This window comes from Notamacropus eugenii, chromosome 6 (genome assembly GCF_028372415.1).
Source record: "Notamacropus eugenii isolate mMacEug1 chromosome 6, mMacEug1.pri_v2, whole genome shotgun sequence".
In the NCBI taxonomy this organism is placed as follows: Eukaryota; Metazoa; Chordata; class Mammalia; order Diprotodontia; family Macropodidae; genus Notamacropus; species Notamacropus eugenii.
The window spans coordinates 10,649,663-10,675,494 of record NC_092877.1 but is presented as its reverse complement, the minus strand read 5'-3'; the positions used below and the strand labels follow the sequence as shown (position 1 = coordinate 10,675,494).

Genomic DNA, 25,832 nt, shown 5'->3' with positions numbered 1-25,832 from the left:
AAGAATGTCTCAGAAAATAATATATTGTTGTATGTCTTTGAAATAATTATTTGACCTTTCTGAGTCTGTTTCTAGATTTGGACAAAATTTAAGTACATTCTGACAATTCATCACCACAATAATGCAATGTGAATAATGAAAAAGAGAGAAAGAGAGAGAGAAAGTGACAGAGAGAAAGAGACAGAGAGAGAGAAGAAAGAGAGAAAGAGAGAAAGAGAGAGAGAAAGAAAGAAAGAAAGACAGAAAGAAACTTATTCTGGGAAAGGAGAGTCTATGTTTACATATTAAATTAAGTACCTATCTCAAATACTAACTTTGTGACTCTAGGTAAGTCACTTAACCTCTCTATGCCTCAGTTTCCTCATCCATACAACGGGAACAATATTAGCACCTACTTTACAAGGTTGTTGTGAAGGTCAAATGAGTTAACATATAATGATATTATTATCATTTTAATAGTGTATCATCATCATCCAGAAAATCCCAATAGTGCAAAAGAAGTTATGCAGTGTGTCCATGTATATATATATATATATACACACACACACACACACACACATACATATATATGTATATGTGTGTGTATGCATATGTATATATGTATGTGTATATGCATGCACATGTGTGTGCATACATATGTAATGTGAGCATGTATGTGTATTGTGAGTGGATGCATATGTATACATATGTGTACACATGTGCATACCTATATAAGGTATCGATGTGCATATATACATGTTATATATGTGTACGTATATGTCTATATATTTATGTGTGTGTGCTGAGGCTGTGTCTACACCTGCTAAATGTGGTGTGAGAAACTCAATAACCCCCAAATCCAGGGCCGAAATCCTTTTTGTGAGAATATTTCAATCATTGAGGGGAAAGTGCTTTATAGCAGAGGGAAGTCGGCGTGTGATTTGTCTATAATTCTGCCTGTGTTCTCCACTTTTTCCTGAACGTGTAGAAACAAACAAAATAAGTTATAATTTTAATACCATTTTACACATGTATAGGTTTTAACTGGTTATTAAGAGCTTTCGTATACCGTACCATGTCTGATCTTCAACATAACCCTGTGAACAAGGCAGAAAAGCCAGGCATTATTTCCTCACGTTAATGAGAACACTTACCCATCGATCAATGCAGGAACCTGACCAGAGACATCCTTGTGAGAGGAGACAGGACTCTGCCCTACGTTTTCTGATCCAGTTAACTCCCTTGTCCTCTGTACTTGTCCTTCAAACTACTGTCACGTTTGTGAAATGACTGAATCAACCTTCTACTATTGTGGTTGATGTGCATTAAACAAAAAGAAAGGCGATCAGGAAAACCCCATTAGTGTTTCATTAATCTAGAGGGAAGGTAGCAGAGAAACCCTCGGTGTGGTGTTGTGTGACGTGGATGTGTGTGTGTGTGTGTGTGTGTGTGTGTGTGTGTGTGTGTGTGTGACAAGCTGAAAGCCTATTAAGTCCCCCATGGATACAACATGCTATTGGAAATCCCTAGCATCAGCATTAAGCTAAAAAAATAAAGTCAGTGGCATGGGGAAGGGATAGCATACTAGTGCAGGAGACAGCTAGATGGTACAGAGGTTAGAGCACCGGGCCTGGAATTAGGAAAACCTGACTTCAAATCGGGCCTCAAATGCTTATTAGCCGTGTGACTCTGGGCAAGTAATTGAACCTCTATTGGCTTTAGTCTCCTTATCTGTAAAATGGGGATAATAACACCATAGAGCAGTGAGGTGGCGCCATAAGGTACAGTGCCAGTTCTGAAGTGAGGATGATTCTTCCTGATTTCAAATCTGTCCTCAGACATTTATAAACTGTGTTACCCTGGGCAAGTCACTTAACCCTGTTTGCCTCAGTTTCCTCATCTGTCAATGAGCTGGAAAAGAAAATGGCAAACCACTCCACTATCTTTACCATGAAAACCCCAAATGCGGTTAAAAAAAAAATGGACATGACTGAAGAACCACAACACCCTCTCAGGGTTGTTTTGAGTATCAAATGAGATAATAATTGTTAATTGCCTAGCACAGTTAATGGCACATAGTAAACAGTCTTTAAATGTTAGCTATTATTGTTAGAGGTTTGTGTACTCCATTAATACTTTAATATCCATTTTCCAGTTTGAGAGCAGGTCCCTAAAGGGATGAGTCATGATAGATACATTCTGAGAAGTCAGTTCATTAGCAACAGCATTGTTTGCTATGTGCCAGGAACTGCACAGAATGAACAGGGTCCAGAGAAAAATAAAAATGATATAGATAGGGACCAGAAGAGGTCAGGAACATGTGGCCCATGCAGTTTTACCTGGCCTTCCCAGCTGGTCATTATGGCATGCCTTGAACCTCACATTGTACTCTTGTTTTCATATTCTCTAATGCACTTGGATCTTCGATTTAGAGATAGCAGGGCACTTCAAGGTCAAATAGTCCAATCTCCTCTTTTTGCAGTTGAGGAAACTGAGTCCTGGAGAGCTTAAGTGAATTGGCCAAGAATGTATGTATGTATGTATGTATGTATGTATACACAGAAACACACACACATATGCATGTATACATACACACACATATACATATACATGCACACATACATATGGTATTGGAACCCATATACTATTACTCCAAGCAATGACTCTTTCTTTTGCCCCACTTACTTCAGTATTTCAAAGATCTCTGATCTCCTTAGTATAGGTTCTTCCTCTAGTGATGCACACTGCCACCTCAATCAGAGATAGGTGGTCCTCACAGAATTTCAGAGTTACAGACCTCGAGAGTCATCTAGTCAAACCCATGCCCCCCCAAAAAATTGTGAAGTGTCACCACCCTCAAAAAGAGGGCCTCCAGCCTGTCCTGTTGAGGCACCCCCCGTCATTTTTGAATACTCTCATTGTTAGGAAGTTTATTTTGTTTGTTTGAACAAAGTAGATTTTATCCTCTCTTTTCTCACATAACAGTTTTTTGAATATTGAAAGATTGTTGTCACTTCCCATCCTCCCTCCTTGCTTACCAGCTTTCTCTTCTCCAAGACAAATATCTCCATTCCTTAAAATTATTCTCATATAGAATAGACTCTAGGCACTTTACCATTCTGATTGACCTTCTCTACATGCTCTTTAGCTTTTAATACCTTCAATTAAACAATTAAATTCATTTTTAAATTAATATTTTTCAGTTAACCAAAGTTCATTTTGTCCTGTCATCCTCACCTCCTCTGTTATTGAAAAAGGAAGGAAAAAAACCCCTGTAACAAACGTACCATACACACACACACACACACACACACACACACACCCAATACCAACCAACACAAATTCCCCCATTACCCATGTCTAAAAACTGCATGACTCCTTCTACACTTTGAATTTGTTACTTCTCTGGCAGGAGGTGGGTAGCAAGTTTTATCACTGTTTTTCAATGCCCTTTTTAAAGGCTGATCTGATATTAAGATACTGAAATACTGAGCTAATCACTGGATCATGGCAATCACAGGATTGTTGTGGGAGTCAAATGAGATAATACATAAAATTCTTAAGCTTAAAGCACCATATAAAATTGTAAATCCTAGCTAGAGATCATGGAATCATGGTAATCATAGGATTGTGTGGGGATCAGATTTGATAATATGTATGTTTCATAAGTTTTAAACCATCATATGAATGATAGCTATTATAATTATTCAAAACCCAGCCCTACCATTTAGTGGATATCTGTTTGCCCTGGGGAAAGTTATCAAACTTCTTCCTTTTACCTTGCTTGGTATAATTAGTGACTAGCACAGTGCTTGACACATAGTAGGCACTTAAATATTTGACTGTTCAGCTAAAGTATCTCTAAAGCTCCTTTTGACTCTGGAATCAAGTAATACAATTATCTTGTCAGCCAATATTTCTCTTCTGGCTCTTCCATGTTGAAAAGTGTCATCATTTATTTGTCCTGGAAATTTGTAGTTCAACAGTGTTTCTCTGCATCTCTTACACTAATCAGCTTATGTCTTTTTCATTACTCTATAGTATTCAGAGTAACTTTTAATAAAAAAAAAAAAAAGAGGGGGAGAGATTCTACTCTACTATGCAAATCATGCCACACCATTACCGATGACAAATTGTGTACAAAAAAAGATGAACTCTGGGAGATGCATAACTGGGAAAAGAGATAGGCTGATCATGCAGAGAGAATAAGGGACAACAGATGGACACTACATGGGCTGCACCGTCACCTACATAATGTCAGGAGGCCTCAGCATTTCGGATGAATCCTTTTAGAGGATTTAAGAGAACACATGAGCAAGTGAGTTAAAAAAAATGAGTGATGGGAAAAGGAGGAGGGTTGCTTCTACAACAATGGAGGATGAAATTGTATCATTGAGACCAAAGATTCACTGATGCGGTTGTGTCTGTCTGTCTGTCTATTTGGATGGATGGATGGATGGATGGATGGATGGATGGATAGATGGATGGATAGATATATGTTCTGAACACAATAATTCACTGGTATGGTAAACTCCCTGTTTGAAAGATCCCTCCAACTGTTGCAGATTATCAATTTGCCTATAACTTAAAGGGTTAGATAATTCAATCATTTGGAGACACACTGAAGATAAGTGACTTGTTCTGTCACTAGAAGTAAAAATTGAATAGAAACCATAACCAAGCGGAGACCCAATAAATTACACAAGTGAGGAAAACCTAAACTAGGAGTTTAGGAGAGGAGAGAAGCAAATGAGAATTACATACCCTTTCCCAAGCTCTAGATAGAGCTACTCCTTCACAGCCTACACTGATTACACTTACTCGTATTGTCCTTCCTGTCAAAATGTAAGACATATATATAGCAGTATTCTGAAGTTATAGCACCCTTCTAGAAATCGCTCAAATTAATAGGCATTTATTAACAGCCTACTGTGTACTTAGCACAATTGCTAATCTCTCGGGAGACATTAATGCTGATCAACATTCTTTTATAGGAGCTGTGGTTTTCCCTTTGTCTATAGTTATTGTGAGTATATTTCTATGTGTACATGTACACACACACACATACACACACAGTTGTGTTTTATATGAAAGAGGGCAAAGACATGGGTCTACACGGAAGCTGATTAACTTAAGTGCTACTTTGTGACTCTGGCGAATCAGGTATGTGATCCACTGGGACCAGATCTGTAATCAGTTAAGTAATAAGCATTTATTACGTACCTACTTGGGTTAGGGTTCTTTTGGGCTTTGGAGGTAAAAGCAAAAAATGAAATGGAACCTGGCCTCAAGAACCTTGAGGGGAGATGACAAAAAATAAAGTTTCTAAAAAGTGAAAGGAAGGCAAGTTGGTTAGTGGAAGGTCATAGCACCCGGACTATCAGGAAAGGTTTCATTTAGAAGGTGTCTCCTGAGCAGAGTTTTGAAGAAAACAAGGGATTCCAAAATGCAGTGAGAAGGTAGGAATGCATTCCTGGGAGGTAGTATGGCAAGTTCAGAGGTTTGGAGATGGGAGATAGAATCCTCGATGAGGAACAAGAAACCCATTTGGCTGAAATGTAGTGTGTGAAAAGAACAATGAAGTGCAATAAGGTTGGAGAGGATCACGGGGGCCACGTGTGAATAACTTTGGACTCATGGCTACCTCAAGGAGACTCAAGCCACCAAATCAGTACAATCATCTAGACCCAACGAATTCTGCAGCATTCGTATGCTTGAATAGGTCTGAGGAATATTTTTATCAAACACTTCTCTTCAAGAGCTAATAGGGATTCATCCTCTAGTTCACCTTGCACTGAGGGTTAAACAGTGCTTTGGTTTTTATCTCATTTTCAAATTTAATGAGTTTACTTTATAGATGAGGTTTCCCAAATAATAGCCTGCTCCCTGCTTTAAAATTAAAAGGCAAATCACAAATAGGCACTGAACCTATCTACAAATGCGGATTTTTGCTTTTTACATGGACCCAGTCCAATATTTTCAGACTTTTCTTGGGTCAACCTATCCCTCTGCCGTTCTAATCACTTTTCCAATGTCTTAAAAAGATATCTTGTGCTCTGACCCTTAGGAACAAAATTTGAACTTCAGAAAAGCCCTAGCTAAATTTTCTCAAGATACAGAGTCTAAAGGTCTTATATAAGACTAATGCTTTAACATAACATAGTGGAGTAAGCTTTTCCCTTTCAATTTAAACATTTTTGTTTTCCGTATATTAATGAATCCAAGGGTTGGAAGGGATCTCAGGCTGTCTAGTAAACCCCTATCTGGCTTCAGGAATTGTCAGGCTCTACTCCTAGGACATCTAAAGAGTCCACAAAAAGAACTCTAGGTTATCAACAACCACAAAAATGGGGCCATATTGCCATAGATTTAGAATAGGAAGGAACTTGACATGTCATCTATACCAACCTGCTTATTTGACAGACAAATAGGATACATTAGAAGTTAGAGATAGAGTGACATTTGGAACCCACTACCTGTGACTCCACATTCAGCTATCTGTCCACCATGCCACATTGTTCTTCTAGTCCTGAATTTGGGAGGTTTCTTTTAGGACTGTTTGGAGTTCATGCTGCTCACCAGATCCAAACATCGCTTTAATTTTTTTAAAGATAAAGACAAATCTTCACGCAAATTTAGGGTTAGAAGATTTCTACTAGGACTTGATTTTATTATATGATGATTTTTCACTGCTAGAAACCCAATAAATAGCTTCACAGTGTTGAAATAAATGCCCTAGGAAGGCTCTGCTTAAGTCATTTCTGTTTGGCTCAGGGAGCCCACCTTTCTTCTGAGATTTTTTTTCTTATTTCTTTTCATTGAGCTGTCTGACACCTGATAAGAGGATGATATTTATCAGTGTTCTGAAAAGTTTGGAAGAGGATGAAAATAAGAAAAACATGTGTTTTTGTGTATATGTGCTATGTGTGTGTCTTTTTAGGGTGGGCAGGGAATAAAAGTCATGTGTTTTGTTTGTCTGTTTTAACCTAACTTGGACACATGTTTATACAATGACCTAAAATCTCATAAATTTCTCTGGTTAGAAGCAGCTAGGTGATACACCAGATAGAGCACTGAGCTTGAAATCAGAAAGACATGAATTAAAATCCTGTCTCAGACACTTAGTAATTGTGTGACCATGGACAAACCACTTAACCTTTGTTTCAGTTTCTTCAACGACAATAAAATGGGATTATAAGAGGATGCTACAGATTTGGCCTTATTTGACTCTCACTTATTTTGGATGCAGGTGCTATGAGCATCGGCACTTTAGGGCTGAGGGTCTGAGGCAAATAGCTTCTTATTGTCCAGGGTCACATAGCTAGTAAGTATTTAAGATCACTTTTGCATTCAGGTTCCTCTCACTTCTGGACCACTTTATGCATCGTGCCACTGAGCTGCTTCTATAACACTCTATTTACATCTAACAACCCAATCTTTAGAAAAATCAAACAAAGAAACAAAAACCCCACCCATTTTAAGTGTCTGCTACATACAATGTCCTGTCATAGATGCTAGGGATAGAAAGAGCAAAGTCTTAACTGAAATCTAATAATGTTATCACTCAATAAGACAGCTAGGTGGAGCCCTAGTGCAGCGAGCTCTGGACCTGGAGTTAGAAAAAAATGAGTTCAAATCTGGCTTCAGAAATTTGCTAACTGTGTGACCTCTGGCAAGTTACACTAAGTGCTATTTTGTCTCAGTTTCCTAAACTGTAAAATATGGATAATAGCAGCACTAGTGTTGCTGTAAGGATAAAATGAGGTAATGTATGTAAAGCACTTAGCATAGTGTCTCCCACTTAATAGATGCTTATGCATATTCCCTATTCCCTCTCCTTCAAAGGGACTTTATTCATATTTATATAATGTTTTAAGGTTTGCAAAGTATTTTATGTGTGCTACAACACTGGGTTCTTACAACAGCCTTGTGGAGTCGATGGTATTATTACCTCCATCTTACGAAGGAGGAAGCAACCTGAGAAAGGAGCAGTTCATTGCTCAGGTCAGTGTGTGAGCAAGGATTGGAGCTCTCATTGGAAGATTAAAATGACCCTCCTTAGGGGACCATCAGTTCACATGAGCTGAGCTTTAAAGAGTTATAGATTATTCTGTCTTGTAAGAAATGAGATGCCTCATTGCTATAATGACTACAGTCGCTGGGCAATAATATTTAGAACTGGGAGGGAATTTGGAGATTATTAAGTATGCCCCCCCTCTCATTTTTACAGATGAGGGTGTTGAGGCTTAGAGAGTGGGAAATACTTGGCCAATATCATAGAAGTAGAAGGTAGGACAGTTAGGGGTTTAAACTCAGGTCCTCTGACTCCAGATCCAGTGTTCTTTCCCACCTCTCATACTGCATAAAGTCTTCTCTTTAAGGAAAGGAAATTCCTGATGACATCAAAGTGGCCATCAAAAAATTTGTCTGCTTTGTCCCCAAGTCAGTCATTTTGACTGCTCTATTGTAATAGCAAAGTGGGCAGTAATAAAACAGGACTCAAACGATACAATCGCAGCCATTTGTGACTATGCTGGTCTATTGACCATCACACAAAGTGAATGGATGTAATAAACAAGATTAAATATTTGACACTGAACCAAGTTTCACCTATGAATTCCATTTATAGTAACTCATGCACCAACAGTCAACAACCACCACAACAAAATGAGCAAAAAATGAACTCAATAAAATTCTCTAAATTCAGAAAAAAAAAAAAACCAACACAGTAGAACTGAGTCAATTAAATATTTCCTCTAGTATTTCACTTATCCACTGCTATCTTAACATTAGGATACTTGATTTCCATCAAAATTCAGTTCCAGCAGCACCTCCTACGTGACATCTTTCCTGGTCTTCCTCACCCCACACCCAGCTGCTGGTATTCCAACCTTCTCCACATGCCCTCCTATCTGTTTGTCCATGTTTTTGTATAAAGTTCCACGTATGCATGCTGTCTCCTTTATCATGTTGTTAAACATGTCCTTATGTCCCCAGAGGTTGGCATATTGTAGGTAATTAATAGTTATTAATTAATTGACTGATCGCATCCCAGCTTCAGCAATAGTGATTCGTCTTAAATCTCCTGGGACCAAGAGGTACTATAGAGTAGAAGGAGGAGATAGAGAGCTGGCTTTGGAGTCAGGGAGAGGTGGGTTCAAGTTCTGTCTTGTCTATATAGCAGCTCTAATTCTTAATCTCTCAGTACCCCAGGCAATTTTTTGACATTTAGAGACAGTATGATACAGGGGGAAATGAATACATTTACTCATTATGAAATGAAGAGATTGGCCCAAATGGGCTGTAAGGTCTCTCCCTGCTCTAGATCTGTGATTGGCATTGGTGTGTAGGAACACTGGGAGTTCCTGTGGTGTTGTAAATTAAAAACTGGAAGGGATGCCTCAGGAAATCTACTTCAACCCCTCTGTGTAACAGGAGAAGTAAGTGAAGACCAGTCAGTTGAAATTACCTGACCAAGGCAACTTAACATTTTATTCCATGATGATTTCTCATTGCCAGAGTTCTAGATCACTTAAAATCTAACAAAATTATAGTTTTAGATCCCTTACAATCTAAATAAATCACAGTTCTAGATCCCTTACAATCTAACAAAGTCATTGTTCTTTATTCCTACTATCCCCTAAAAAATCCTGAATAGTAATCAATACACCACAACTCAACATTTCAATAAAGGAACATTTTATCACAGAAGTGCCAGCCAGACTGAGTCCATCACTTCTGTCCTTGGTTAGCTAAGGCCAGAAGTTGCAGCATTCAAAAACAATGATTTGAGAAACTCCAAATCCTCTCTTTTTAACTCAAATCACTGACCTTTTTCTTTGTTGAAATGGCCTTTGAAAACCCAGAGTCATCATGTATGTCATGATATGAAACACTGGGGCAAAATATAAGGAGAATTCTTCTGTGTTTTAATAATGCTTTATGTTTTCAAGAACCACACCAAAGTCATCATCAAAGGAAAGTCTGAATTAAAATGAAGATGGGCAAGTCGCATGGCAAGAGTGAGGCCAATGGATGGTCTATGTGCTCTGGTGTTAAGAGAAAATTGAAGATGCCTCTGGCACTGGGGGTAGATTTACTTTGATGAACTCATGGGAAAGAGTTAACTGAATCCAAAATCATGGGCTTTGCTGGGAATACTCATACCCTTAAAGTGCTAGATTTGCTTGAGTATCTGAGTATCTTACCGTTATTTCATTTTGTCAGTGCATTAATCTTGTGAGATGGACAGAGGAGATTATATCATACACTTTAGAAAGAGCAGCACACTGAGTCACAAAGAAGTTGAGACTTTCACTGAGTGACCCTGTACCAGCTCCTCAGCCCTACCTGTTTTTATTACACTAGAATGCTCATTCTTCTTGTCTCTTTTGGGGATGTCCCGGTCATTTTTTAGTAATTGTGCATGTATGGTTTTACACATGCATTCAGAAAACTTACCTTATCAAAGAGATTCTGATCTTCCCAATCTAGCCCAAGGCAGCAAAATTAGGAGTGGGGGCTTTTGTAGAAGAAGAGGCTCTCAGCGCCTAGAGAAAACAACCACATAGACATCACCTTTGGTTTCCCGCAGTACTAATTAGAGAGAATTCAGGGATGCTGAGTTTTACACGAGGTGACAGAGGTTCAGGCCACCAGCCATTCACTAGGCAGCTTAGTAACAAAATGTTTCTTTCTCTCCTTCCCTCTCTCCCTCTCTCTGTTTCTGTCTGTCTTTCTGTGTCTCTCTCCATTTCTACTGGTAGAGGTGACACACATTCCATAGCCCTGGTAACAGAGACATTTCTGTGTGGATGTCAATTTGAGATATGCTCTTTCCTATAGTTTATCCCTCAGGTCATGAAATTGAATCAGCACAGGAACTAAATAGCCCACCTTTATCCCGCTGGATGCCCTGATGGTCAAGCAGCTCTGAGGGAAAATATAATATTAACTGGTGTTTGATGATGCCAGATTGGGACGGGAGAAGACTGCTAGCTCAGTCAAGGATCAGTGAGGGTTTGAATCATTCACCTATAGCTAGAGGTGAATTTCATTATTTAGGAACCTGCCATCTATTCTACTCCTTAACCTTAGAAAAAAAAATTCTGTTTGATATAATCAGGAATGCTGTCCCCCAGGTGGGAGATTCCCACTTCACTCAGCTCTCACTTAGTATAAACACACGTGCATGTGTGTATGCATTTGCTTTTATTTATATATCTACACACGCATATATATGCAGGGCTTTGGCTTGTTTGCCAATATTTCTAACATATCCATTTCCTCCCTCCCTCCCTTCCTCTTTCTTTTTCTTTCATTCTTTCTTTCTTTCTCTTTCTTTCTTTTCTTTTCTTTCTCCCTTCCTTCCTTCCTTCCTTCCTTCCTTCCTTCCTTCCTTCCTTCCTTCCTTCCTTCCTTTCTTTCTTTCTTTCTTTCTTCCTCCTTTCCTTCCTTCTTTCTTTATTTTTTCCTTCCTTCCATTATTCTTTCTTTTTATTTTTATATAGTTTTGTCAATACTTTTTGGTTCTTATATCACAGTAATTTCTGTATATGCATGCTATGACACTTCTGCATAAGTCATCATACACAGGCTTCTACCCACACCCACTTAGAGTGGGTCTTGCCATCACTCTTTGAGTTACCTGTGATTTTCTGTTTCTAGAGATTCTGTTTTCCCATGTTTCTCAGTCATAATATTTTTAGATATATGGATTAATATACATGCAAATTATAGTAATGACTGTGCATTACATGCACATATCCTCTTTTGTGTGTGTTTCTCTATATTTATCACACCCCAAATTCACCAATGGAGCAGATCATGACCTACCCAGATCTCACTCTCATATATGACTTTTGTCCATGTCCTCTTAAGAGTTGACAAAGGCAGGCCATCCAAAATGCTGGGCATATTCTTAACTTTCTACTGTTATTATCAAGGTGCTTATTTGCCATCCCTTATTATCATTATATGACCTGTTCATCTTCTCACATGTATATTTTATTAAAATTCTTCCAAGTTCATCAACTCTGAAAATCCTTTATCTGATCTCCTATAATTTAACCTCCCTCTCTGCCCACACTGCAGTCTCCAAACCCTTGACGCCTCTACTCTTTACCAGTTCATCATACCTGACTGGCTATTCTCTCCTCTCTTTTCCATCTTGATCTCTAACTAAACCAGTTCAACTCTATACTGCCCTCTTCTTCTCTTGAATCACTGTCCCCATGTCTTTTTTTAAATTTACTTTATTTTTAAATCAAGGAATAAAACAAGCATTTCCATGACATAGTATGATTGAAAGGATCATTGCACAAGAAACTGCAAATTTATTATGTACAACTTGCTAATCCTTTTAAATATATAATGAAGTTATCATATAGATTTATTCTTTAATTTTTCTTCTTTTTTTTTTCCTCCCTCCTCCCCCTGCCCTAGAGATGGCATAAATTAGACATAAATGGGCATATAGACAATATACATATACACATATTCTATGTATATATATATATATATATATATATATATATATATATATAATTATCCTATATATATTACTATTGTCAGTTCTTTCTCTGGACACAGATAGTGTCTTTATTCATATGTCCTTTATTTTTAATTTGCATGTTTATAATAGTTAAAATGACTTAGTTGCTCAAAGTTGTTCTTAAAACCATATTGCTCTCACTGTATACAGTGTTCTCTTGGAGTATTGAATGGTTCTGCTCACCTCACTTTCCACCATTTTGCACAAGTCTTTACATATCTTTCCAAGATCATTTCCTATAGCACAATAATATTCCATCAACTCTGCACCACAACTTGTACAGCCATTCCCCAGTTGATGGTTGTCTCCATGTTGTATCCAGCCAAGCCTCAACCTTGGACTACTGCCACGATCCTTCTGCCTTGGTAACTACTCATATATTGATGAATGAAGCTAGAAAAAAAATCATAAAACCATGTAGACTGGATCCACTATAAATTTATATGAATAATCTCAACTGGGCTCTCACTGAGGCAAGACAATCCTTTTATACTTTATTGATAAAACACTTTGCCATTTCCTAGAGCTTTTTCTAAATCTCAGCCTTCCTCAATCTCCTATAGTCCATCCTCCCAAAACCCTTTCAGTTGATAGCCTCACCTCATATTTCACAGAAAGTTGAGGTCATTCACTGAGGGCTCCCTTTTTTCTCCTTTCTTTCATACCATCCAAACATCTTCCTCCACTATTTCCTTCACTACGTTTCACATGAAGAGCAATCCCTTCTCCTTGCTAAGCCAAACCTTTCTACAAGTACAAGTAACCTCCTTCTACTCCATCTTTCCCATTAGATTGACCTGGTAAGATTTGAACCCAGGCCTTCCTGATTTCAAGTACAAAACTGTATTCATTATGTACTACAATGCTTCTGCATACACACACTATACACACACACACACACACACACAGATATACCTCAGTACCTAGACACAAACACTTATCTTTACTTATATACCTGTATACATACAAAATAAGCAAAAATATACACATGTCTATGTAAAAAATAAAAACAATATATTCTCCATGGTAAAATGATGTTTAGAGATTTAGAGCATCATTTTTTATGAGAATTAAGAAAAAAATAGTCGACCAATATTGCATATATCTAGGAGTGTCTGTATATATCCAGGATCGTCAATATTGAGAAGAAAAACTCTCCAAGGTATTGGAAAAATACCAGTTAGTGAAGCCCCTCTATTATGTGCTTATCTTTTTATAAGCCTCCCCCTTATCTTACCTATCTATGATACATTACAAATAAGTAGGTTTTTCTTCTGGTTAATGAGCCCAGAGAAAGAATGATGCTTGTTCAACACTTGACCTTGCTCTCCCACTAACACCAAGCCATTTTGGTAGTGAACATTTTCCAAATCAACTTCTTGTTCCTGAGATGCTTATTTTCCTTTATTTCCATCTTGTAACAGGACCTGAGCAAATCCTCTTTGTCTCACTAACTCTGGCATCAAGTCTAGTTTGGGAGAATGCAAGGGGAAAGAATTATAATACTTTTCATTAAGGAAAAGAAAAAAACTATCATTATGCCAACTTGTTTTCCTATTTAGAATCACAATTATTAGTGTTAGACAGGAACTTAGAGAACTTGTAGTCAAACCTGATCATTTTACAATAGAGGAAACTGAGACCCGAGAAGAATATGTAATTTATGCAAAGTCAAGCCAAGTGATAACTGGAAGTTGCGTCTGGAAGATAGGCAAACAAATGAACAAGCAAAATCCTCTGTTCTTCAGGTCTAGTGTTTGTCCAATAGGCTATCTCCACTCCCATCAAATACGCTTTCCCTTTTTTCCTAGTACTCCTCTCCCTCCATCATTTCTCCTTTTCTGGAACCCTTCTAACCCTGTCCAATATATGAGACCTTCTACATTTGCTTCTAGGATACAAACTTCCAGTTTTCCCAGATAATTGCTGATACCCTTGCTCTGACATTAGAGGTGGGAGAACAGTCAGCTTTCATAAACTTTCAGGACACACAGTGATGATAGATTTAGAAGTCCCACCCACCCAGCTGGCAAAGATATGGGTGTACACATGTGCTAAGTCTAGGAAGCAGCTTCCCATTTGGTCATAGTAGACTTCCTCCTCCTACTTTGAGCTGAAAAAAGTCATGATTAATGTTCTCTGGTTATAACCCAGGATACATCCTTTCCTTTCCCATTACCATCCCACTTTGAAGGGGTCAGCTATTACCCTGGTTTAGGGTTGGATGATGTCCTAATTTAAGAAGTACCAATTGAGGCCCCAATTTTCCAGGGGTGAATATTATCCTAGTATCTTTCCCTTGTTACTCCTGCCTTCCCCTTCATGTTTTCTTGGGTAGCCTTAATTAAATCATATCACCTTGCTTTAAACAAAGGGTATAAGAGAACATTATTTTTGGCATAGTCTGGCTCATCTCAAGTAGCTTATATTCTGTCTGTCAGCAACAATCAATGCAAACTAGAATTTCTGACCTAGGATTTAGTTGGAATGGGTCTTAGAGATAACGGAATCCAATGCCCATCATTTTATGAATTAGGATGTAGAGGTCCAGAAAAGCTGAGGGATTTGTCCAATGACATATTGATAACAAATGAAGCAAAAATGTTTGGTTTCAGATCATCAGATTTACTAAAAGGGAGCATGGTTTACTAGAATATACAGTGGTTTCTCAATCAAAGGACTTCGGTTTGAATAACATCTTCTGCTAGCTGCTTAGCTTCAGATAAGTTACCTGACATCTCCTGTCCTCATTTCTTTACCTATGAAAAGAGAAGGTTCTGACTGATGTTCTCTAGCTTAAAATCCGTGACTTTTTTGCTCCAAATAAATCTTCCTATTATACCACAACTATCTTATGTCCTACAAATTCAAATGGACTAGAAACTTCTAAAAATGATACTGAAAAAATAAGAGGATTTCTGAGTTTCCCCATAAATTAATTTGGTATGATAATACCAAATATATATTACATTGGTATGTAGTGTTTTAAGGTTTACAAAGCACTTTACAAATATTATCTCACTTTATGCTTACAATAATCTGAAAGACATATGTTATCATCCTTTTGAAAAAAATAAATAAACAGGTCCAGAGAGACTGATTGATTTACTCAGATTCAAGCAACTACTAAATTTGAGAGGTCACATTTGAACTTGGAGGTTCCTTATTTGGTCCAGTGTTCAATCTAGTGTGCCACTAGCTGCCTTTAATGAGCTTTTTAATTTAAAAATGTAGTAGTAGTAAAAATAATAATAGTACAAATATTGGTTCACTAGAATGACCTTAGTTAGCAACGAAGTGACTTCAAACAATCAAACTTTTTGAGACTTTTCAAACTTTTGATAAATCAGTTAGAGGAATGATTCATAGATAACCCATCTGCTTCATCTCCATCTATGAAGTGTTAGGGTAAGTAAAGGAAGCTACCAGCCCCCCCACTTCCTCATGCCTGAAAGTCTCTCCATCTCTGCTGGCATCCTTCAAGTGCCAACTAATATTCTATTTTCTAGAAGAAGTCTTTCTTCCCCCTTAATTCCAGTGTATTTCTTTTGAGATTATTTCCTTTTTATTATATGTATATAATAAATATGAATATGTGTGTATGTAAATACATATATATGTATATACATACACATATACATATACACACATGCATACACACATATATTATACCCTGTTGTTTCAGTTTGGTCTCCCCCATTAAATTGCGAGTTCCTTGAGGATAGAGACTGTCTCTTACTTTCTCTGCATCCCTAGTGTTCAGCACAGTGCCTGGCACAGAGTTGGCCAGCTAGGTGGCACAGGGAATAGAAGGCTGGGATGGAAGGCAGGAAGACTCATCTTCCTGAGTTAAAATCTGGCCTCAGACATTTCCTAACTTTGTGAGACTCGGCAAGTCACTTTTACCCCATCTGCCTCATTTTCCTCATATGTAAAGTGACCTGAACAAGGAAATAGCAAACCACTTCCATGTTTTTTGCCAAGAAAACCTCAAATGGGGTTATGAAAAGTCAGACACTACTGAAAAGTGACTGAACAGTGACATCTAGAATATAGTAGGTAATTAGTACGTTTTTGTGACTGAATGACCCATGTGGGTTGAATTCTCTGTAGAAGATTTATAGAAAAATATGGGTAACAGTTAAACAGCATGGGTAGGCACTGAAAGCTTATAATAGCCATTGTTTCAAAGTGCTCACTCACATCCAGAGATCAGAATCCCATTCGAGCTTTGATAAAATCAAACTGGGTGTGTAGCAAGACATCATCTCACTTAGTTACATATATCTAGTTAGCCTTTTTTTCTAGAAGTGCAAACTCACTCAAATCCCTGCCAACTGCTTTCCTTGTAGCCAGATTAAGAAGAAAAATTATAGAAAATAGGCCTATTATCAAAAGTATTTTTCTCCTGAAGGTGCCGAAAAAGAATGTCCAGTTGGTGTATGATGATAGAGGCTGGTTATGCAATTCTTATGCAAAATATAGTTCCCAAATCAATATAACATGTTTTAAATTTACATTAACATTTAAATTAATGAGAAACTCAAAGTGAATTATGAAGCATTGAATGTTCAGGACTAGATTTCATCTTGCCAACTTGGAAATGATTCCACTGAATCACCTTCCCTATCTCATAAACAGCTTCTAGTCTTTATGTGTTTTCAATGCTAGTGAATTTCATGCTGGCAAAAGGAACCATATTGACTTCACTTGGTAATGTACTATGCGTTATCCATCAAGGTCATATAAAATATTGTGTCACTTCTCTTCCTAAAAGGATGGCTGCCATGACTGATTTGTAGAGAGAGTTCTTTTCTTGCTAGGGCAGCTGATCTCAGACCTCTTTTCTAAAACCAATGTGGTAAAACCAGCTGATGTAAAGTGCCAATTATATGATTCCATGTGCACAGCATAGGGGGTAGAGAAAACACAGATGTACAACTCTTCCATAGCTAAACCTCTGAGTTGGAAGACAATTGAGAGAATTTAAATGTCAGTGCACACTAAACAAGCGTCCAGTCTTCCTCATCTCCGAAAAATGGCTATCCAGTTTTCAATTAAAAATCTCCTGGGTTATATCCCCTATACCTAGCACAGAGCCTAGCACATTAAAAACAAACACAAAACAAAACAAACAAAAAACTCCAGCTCTCTATTACCTCCAGAGATACCCCAAACCACTATTGTTGTCATTTTGTCCATTAGTTATGTCCAACTCTTTGTGAACACATTTAAGGTTTTCATGGCCAAGGTACTGTAGAGATTTGCCATTTGCTTCTCCAGTTCATTTCACAGATGAGGATCTGAGGCAAAGAGGGTGAAGTGACTTGCCCAGGGTCACACAGCTAGGAACTGTCTGAGGCTGGATTTGAACTCAAGTCCTCCTGACTTCAGGGCTGGTGCTCTATCCAGGTGCCCTAAAACCCACTTTGGGATAGCTCTAATTATGCTAAAATTCCTCTAACATGAGTAAATTTGCCTCTTTCAAATATTCTAAGTTCTACGTTGTGTAGCCAAATTGAATTCTTTTTCCACATTGGAACCATTTAAATTTTAAAAGATTATCATGATTTTCTCCCTAAATATTGTCTGTTTCAGATCCAGAATTCTCAGTTCCTTTAAACGATTCTTGTATGACATGACTTTCAGTCCTCTTATAATCCTGGAAACATTCTTCTGGGTGCTGTTCCAAGTACGATCAACTCCATGATAAAAAAAAAAAAAAAAGGAAAAAAGGAAAAAGAAACTAACAGAGTAGTAGTCAAACTATTGTTTAAAATATCTATCACTGATTTTGACATGAAAAGAAAACTTTGCAATAGTCAATTGCTTTCTATGGCATGTGAATAGGTCACTTTGGACATGGATATGTCTATATGATATTGACGTAATTGCATATACGTATTACATCTTCTACTGCCCCTCATACACAAAGCCCAAATAACTAATAAGCTTTGCCAATTCTACCTCCGTAGAATCTTGCTATCTATCTGTACTCTTCTGCCCATTCACACAATCTCTGTTGTAGGTTAGACTCCCATTACTTCTGCCTTGGACAATGTTGTGATAATTTCCTAACTAGTCTCCTTGCTTCTAGTCTCTCCTCTTTCCAAGTGATCCTCTACCCAACTGCCAAATTAATATTTCTGAAACATAGAATTGACCATGACTCTTCCCTAGTCCAAATTTTTAAATGGCTTCTTATTGTGTTTAGTTGAAATACAAAACTTCCAGCTTGACACAATGACTTTCAGAATCTTATTCCCAATAACATTTTATAGTCTTATTTGGCATTGATCCCCTTCAAAATTCTCTATTTTAGTCCAACGTTCTACCAGAAGTTCCCTATATATATCATTGGGTAGAAAAGAAAAAATATTGGACTTAGAGTCCAAAGAATTGGGTTCCAGGGTTAAGTTTAAAATTTACTAGCTATGTGGCTGTAGAGTAATTTCTATAATGGGTGTAACCTTTCTTTTCCTTCTTACCTCCCAGTGGCATTTGGAGGAAAGTGCCTTAAAACCTATAAAGCAGCAGAAAAAGATCAGCTATCACTATTATTGATGCTTCTCCATTACAAGTTGGATATCAAGTACTCATACATGCTTAGCATACCTGTTGGAAATGCTAGCATTGGGTTTGGTTGCTTGAGTAGGTCTGCTTTGATATAATAGATAGCAGCAGGGTGATTTTCTGGCTTCTGACCAAAGTGAGAAGCAACAGAGGAGACCCAGAAATGGTAGGCTTCTCTAGTGCCTATATGAACTTAATACAGAGTCTTTTGGAATGGATGTGGCTTGCCAGTCCAATACCTTTCACTAGAGCAGCACCATAGTGGGACTGGAAGACTGATATCACAGATTTTCAGAACCAAATGGATCTCAGGAGCCAGATACAATTGTCTAATGTATAACTGAAAAGAAATCCCCCTGCAAAATGCCCAGGAAGTGGCCTTTGCTTAGACATAGCCACTGAAGGATATTACTCACCTTTTGGAAAATTCAAATTGTTAAGAAGTCCATTCATGTAGAAACATTAGATCATACATTTTTTTTAAACTCAGAGGGTATCTTGGGAATTCTGAAGTTCATCTTTTAATATTTCATCTTTTATATATTCTGTGTCTTCCTTTTGGACTTCATCTACTTGGGGTATACATGTAAAGGTGAGAGGGATTCTACATTGACTGCACATATTTTGCATTTATTTGCATCTGTACATGCTGTTTTCATTGACAGAACTTAAGTTTCTTCATTTTTATCTCTATGTTCCCCATACCTTGCACAGTGACTGGTACATAATAGACACTTCATGATAGCTCATTCATTGATCGATTGGTTGGTTGGTTGATATGGGTTGCCTAAGAAGACTAGCACTTGGGATCTGTCACTTGTCATTTCTATGTGGAATTCTAAAAGGAATCAGTATTCTGTGTTGGACTGAGGGAAGTATAATGGAAAAAAGAAGACAGGACCTGAATTTAGGGGGACCTATGCTTGATTTTTACTTGACACTAACCAGAGTGGCCCTGGGAAAATCATTTCATCTCCATGAGTCCTGGTATCATCACTTTTATATTGGAGTTGATGGTAATGTCTTTCAACCATGAAAGAGTGTGACTAGGATCAACTAGAAATTATTGTTTAATCCTTAAAGGGTTATATAAATGTGAAGTGACTTGAGAGGCAGATTGAGGAGAGTATATAGATTGTGTGATGTTATCAGTACATAACTGATAACATAACTGGACTGAACTCCCCCTTTCCTTGATACTAACTAGCTGTGTAACTCTAGGCAAGTTACTTAGGCTCTCTGAGCCTCAGTTTTCTAATCCTTAAAATGGGAATCATAATATTTTTAATACCTACTGCTCAGGGTAATTATGAAGCTGAAGTGACATAATGTGAATAAAGTACTTAGCCAACTTTAATGTGATGAATATGATAGCAATAAATATTGTCATCCAAACCAGCTATTATAATTTGTGTATATCACAAAAGAGTACCCACATACTACATTTTCTGCCATTTCTGTTACATGTCTGAACTGAGGCCAATAATTATTTGATTTGAACCTGACAGCAAACCTAGAAATTATTTAGTTCAACTCCTTCATTTTACTGTGTAGAAAGCTAGCATCCAGAGGTTAATTGGCTTGCCCAAGGCCATACAAGTAATAGGTAGCAAAGGCATGATTAGAACCCAGATCTCCTTGCTCTTTATCCAGTAATCTCTCTACTATAATATCTTCTCCCCCTCCTCCACCCCAATATATATTCCATGTCTATACCAGGCAGAGTTCCTAGGCCTGTGATACTTGAATATTCTCAATTACCGAAATCCATTACTCCAAATCTCTTGAATCATAATGACTCCCAGATAAATTGTATGCCTAAGACCCATTCCCATTAAGGATAGTGTAATGTAAAGATCTTCTCTGCACATAAATGGGCCTCAGATGAGGCACTGAGTCACAAGGGTTGTGCCCTCCTGATCTGAAAAGTGTGTATATACTGTGACCTGAGGTTTTACTTTGGGGATTACTCTTTGGAAGAAGATTCATGTGCCAAAAGGGAATTTGGGTAGCCATTAAGGAGCTCCCCTGGCTTTGAAAACCCAGATGGTGGTGCTTCTCTCTCTGGTAATTATGTATGTATGTAATAGTCAGACAGTTGGATCTGTCTGTTGACCTGGGGTGTACATATTACTTATGGTCTGACAGAAGTCGTCTGTTGGTCTTTTTCTCCTTACAATTTCTGTTGGTGGATGTAATTAAAGTAGATTATTGACCCCTCAAAAGTTTCTTTCCTTTCAGAAAAGCAGATCTAAGAACCTGTGCAGCAGGACCTCCTGTGTATGCAGGGGTCTTTTGTTGCAACAGAGAGTCATCACTATTGATGTCACATTATCACTCTTAGTCATCAATAAACAGAGTATAATGCTGCATGTTCATTGTCAGCTCTGAACTCAGGATATCAGTGATTCTCCATGTTAAATCAGAAAATATTTATTCTTGTTTGAGCAGTTTTTCCTGGAGAAAAAGAACCACATGAGCTATGAATATGTCCTTGGGTGAAGAAAAAAATAAAGGTATCTCTTGTGAAGGATTCATTGATACTTGGTTGCTGTGGGATCCTTTAACTTCTGTGTTTAAAATCATTAATAGAAAGCAATTATTCCAGCTCCAACATTCATTAAGGAACACCTTTCATTCTGCTTTCATATTCTACCATCCTCCCCCAACTCTCAATCTTTTCCTCCCACAAACATATATGAGTATACATGTATGTACATATGTATATACGTATATGTATATATCAAGAACATCAACCCTTTAACTAAAATAGTAATCAAATTTAAATAACTGTGTATACTAGCTTTCACTTTAGACTATTTTGTCAGTTCTTTTCTGAAAAAGAAGGGTTTGAATTTTTAGTGCTTACTTCTGAAATGTACAGACGACAAATTGAATTTATCTGTTCTATGCTACATATTTCCAATTTTGGGTAGAGTGGGTTTATTTTTAATAGCAGGAATAATTAATTCAATTCATGAAGCAAAGAAGAATTTTGGATGAAGTTTATTAATATTGCCTTTCCCCCGCTCTCCAATTCAGCATCAACTCAGCTGCCAAACTGATATTTGTAAAGTGCAGGTCTAATCACATACCCACCACCCTCTTCCTCCCCAGATCAATGAACTTGAGTGCAGAGGTTCTTATACTTATGTGTATGTATGAGTATGTGTGTGTGTGTGTATGTGTGATGACGTTATCTAAATGATCACAGTGCATTCCAGATCATTACCAAAACACCCAATTACCAAAATCATTGAATAATAGTTCAATTACATTGAAATACATTATCATTATATCTTTAAAAGTTCAATTATTGCAGGATAAGAATCTTTGCTGCGGAAGCAGCTTGTTACTTCTAGGATAAAGTACAAACTCCTGAGTTTGGAATCTGAACCATTTCCCAAACTGTTGTACATTTTAACCTTTAATGAACTGGATGATGTGGCCAAGTTAGAAGATATTGGCACTGAGACCAATATCGGCAAGTTGTCTTGAAAGGTGACTCAGATATTTAGTGAAAGATTCACAATTTAAAACAGTCTTATGACTCCAAATCATAGACCCTTCACATATTTAAGTATGGCCCCCATAATGTTAGACATAAGAATTAGTGAGCAGTTATTGCTGTTCTTTACCACAAGGGAAGGCTCTTTCTGGAGGAGGTAGGGTGGGAAATGACTGGGAGGCAAAGATAAAAGGTTTCAACAAGACTTATTTAAAAATAATTTAAATAAGGAATTAGTGAACTAATTCTAGAAACCTCCCCAATAGCCCTGGATGCAGCTACAACATAAACACAATGAATCATTAGTATTACATAAAAATTATTTCTAAAAAGAAGAAGGAAATTAGTAGATACCAAGACAAAGAATACTTTGAAGGGTCAATGTATTTCTTTTGAAAGATTGCACAGTGGGTCTTCACAATGCTCAGACTCTGACTAGTCCTCAGCAGTCTTTGTCAACCTTTATACATTCCATTATAAGGATCCAGGCTAGTAATAGGACTTTTTCTCAAGGTGATTTTCTAAAGTAGAATATAGTGCTGAACATCACAGTAACTCTTTCTGGATAACCACACAAAAGGAATACAGTGAAGTCTGGCACAAAACCTGGGATTCTTAGTTAAGAAGAATTGATCATCTCAAAACAGCTGAGCAGCCTCAGTAAATTATATAATCTTAGGGACAAACCTTAGTATGCATCTGATCCCAAATCCCTCATATTATAAATCAGAATAGTGAAGACCAAGGAAGTAAAGTGTCTTACCGAGGTTACAAAGGTATGAAATGAAAGAGCTAAGATTTGAACTCAGCTCTTTTGACACAAAAATCCAAGATTCTTTTTTATTATTTTTATCTTTGTTTTATTTTTATAATGTTCTCCTCTTATTTGCTATTTTAATTAAAGGATCATAGGGTTAAGAAGTACAAGGGTCTTTAGAGTTTGCAAGGTAAAACTTTGAAGGAAGCGGGGAATATGGAATACTACAAAAGGTAAGGGATAATTTATGACTTACTTAATTTCTAAATTTTTAGAACTCAAGGAAAAGGAATGATAATTTAATATCCCACTCATATTATTTAAGAATACATAAAAATTGAGAGGGAAACTGAAATGGGAAGGGTGGGGTGGGGGAGGACAAACTTTTTGAATTAAATATTGCTTCTTAGAATTTATTTTTATTAGTATTTTAAAATATTTTATAACTCAATCTTCACAACTGAACAGGAACCTTACATGTACCACTTCCAGCAAAGTAAATTTATCTGTGTGTGTGAATATATATATGTGTGTGTGTGTGTGTGTGTGTGTGTGTGTGTGTGTGTGTGTGTGTATATATATATATAGAGAGAGAGAGAGAGAGAGAGAGAGAGAGAATATATATATAGTGAATATATAGAGAGATACCTGTATGTGTATATATACATACATACATATACACACATTATATATATGTGTGTGTATATATACACTATATATGCATACATATATAAATACATATATGTGTGTGTATACATATATATGGTGAGCTGAGCAAAAATTACATGCAAAGGAAATTCTAAGTGAATGGGAAAAGCCCATTCATTATAAGTGCAATAGATTCTCCACTTCTCACATTCTAAGTATATGTATCTTTAAAATCATGACAAGATTTCATGATAAGCTATTTTTTCTGTTAATATTATGATTTAATTGAAACTTGGTTCACCTGTGTGGGGTAGCCCCATCATCATGTCACAGGATCTCCTAGTATATGTGCCTTTTGAATCAATCAATAGATCCATTAATGGCATTTATTAAGTTCCTATTATGTGCTAGACAATGGACTTGTTAGTGGGTCTATCAAGACAAAAATCTTTTTGACCACTTCTCTGAATAATGTTTTTTAAATGCATAAAATGCAATACAAAGGATTACAAATAAACCCAATTATATCATCAAAATATTCAGTAAAAGTTCATAGAACCCAGGTTAAAAACCAGTGAAGGTGGATTGAGGGGAGCTTTAAAGAAGTAAGATATCCTAGGAGCCAGAGGCAAGGATGGAGTGCATTTCAGTTATAGGAAGTAGTCAAAGCAAGAGAGACATGGTTGAGTCATCTCTTTCGCTAAAGTCATTTAGCTTATAAATGTCAAAACCATTTTAACTAACATATCTTCTATTCAGATACAGTGTATTCTATATGCTATACTATGCCACCACCTTTGACATCCTAAAGTATACTCTAAGAGTCCAGGGAAAACTAACTTTAAGTCATTACTGCTGTCCATGGTACTGAATGGGAGGGGAAATAAATTATATTGTGGAAGGTAATAGAGACAGAAGTAAGAAACCATAGAGGCTACTATTTTCTCATCTGAAATGAATGATGTGCCATATTTTTAAGATCCATGGGGATATAGCAATGTTTATAAAGCAGTTTTATAGTATTAATCTCTCAGCTTAAGTAACTCACAACCTTACTGGAATCTTCATTGATACTTTTCAGTAGACAATGGCATGACTATAATTCAATTGGGGAACTTTATGACAATATATGAACAATATGGCACAATTAGAGAAGTCCACGCAGTTTGTGAGAACATATTATATCTGTGGCTCATAAAAGGACCTCCATGTAATATGTCCACCAAGATCTGAATAGCAGGTAATTCAAGAAATCATTTCAATAAATTCATATTAGGAAACTACTATATGAAAGTCCTGTGATAGGTATAAGATATACAAAATACAAAAAAAAATCCCAAAACAAAATAGTCTGTGGCCTCAAGGTGTTTATATTGTACTGTAGAATCATCATTTTACAAATTTATAGCTAAAGACAGCTTCAGCATGTGGTGGGATGACATTTATTTATTCATTTATGCCACATGCAAGATAATACAAGGTCTTGAGTTGGGGGAATTAACTGACAGTACAAGATGGAGGAAGCATGAGTAGATAACAATTTACATGAAATATATCTGGTGGTTTTAGCAAAATTCCATCTCAACTGTGGCTCTACAGTCATACTAGCATTTTTGCTCCCATGATTTCAGAATTTAAGAGCTGAAAGATACCTCAATTTCCATGTTATTCAACTTAAACATGAAAGGGATCACTTACTGTATTTCTGTTTCATCCTATCTCTTCATATTTTCTCAAAAAGTTTGAAGATACTTTATTGAAAGCTTTCTTAAAATCTCTGCCAACTACATATTAAGTATTTCCTTCATTTACTA

At 37.0% G+C, this 25,832-nt stretch overlaps 1 protein-coding gene across 4 annotated transcripts in view; it reads right to left on the bottom strand.

Annotated features, from left to right (window-relative positions):
- LRRC4C (leucine rich repeat containing 4C) overlaps nt 1–25,832 on the bottom strand; it is a 1,216,509-nt gene that overhangs the window by 230,338 nt on the left and 960,339 nt on the right. For all 4 annotated transcript variants that reach the window (XM_072618911.1, XM_072618912.1, XM_072618914.1 and 1 more), the window contains one exon: nt 10,441–10,529. The gene's annotated coding sequence lies outside the window, so the exon portion shown is untranslated. The remainder of the gene's footprint in view (nt 1–10,440; nt 10,530–25,832) is intronic.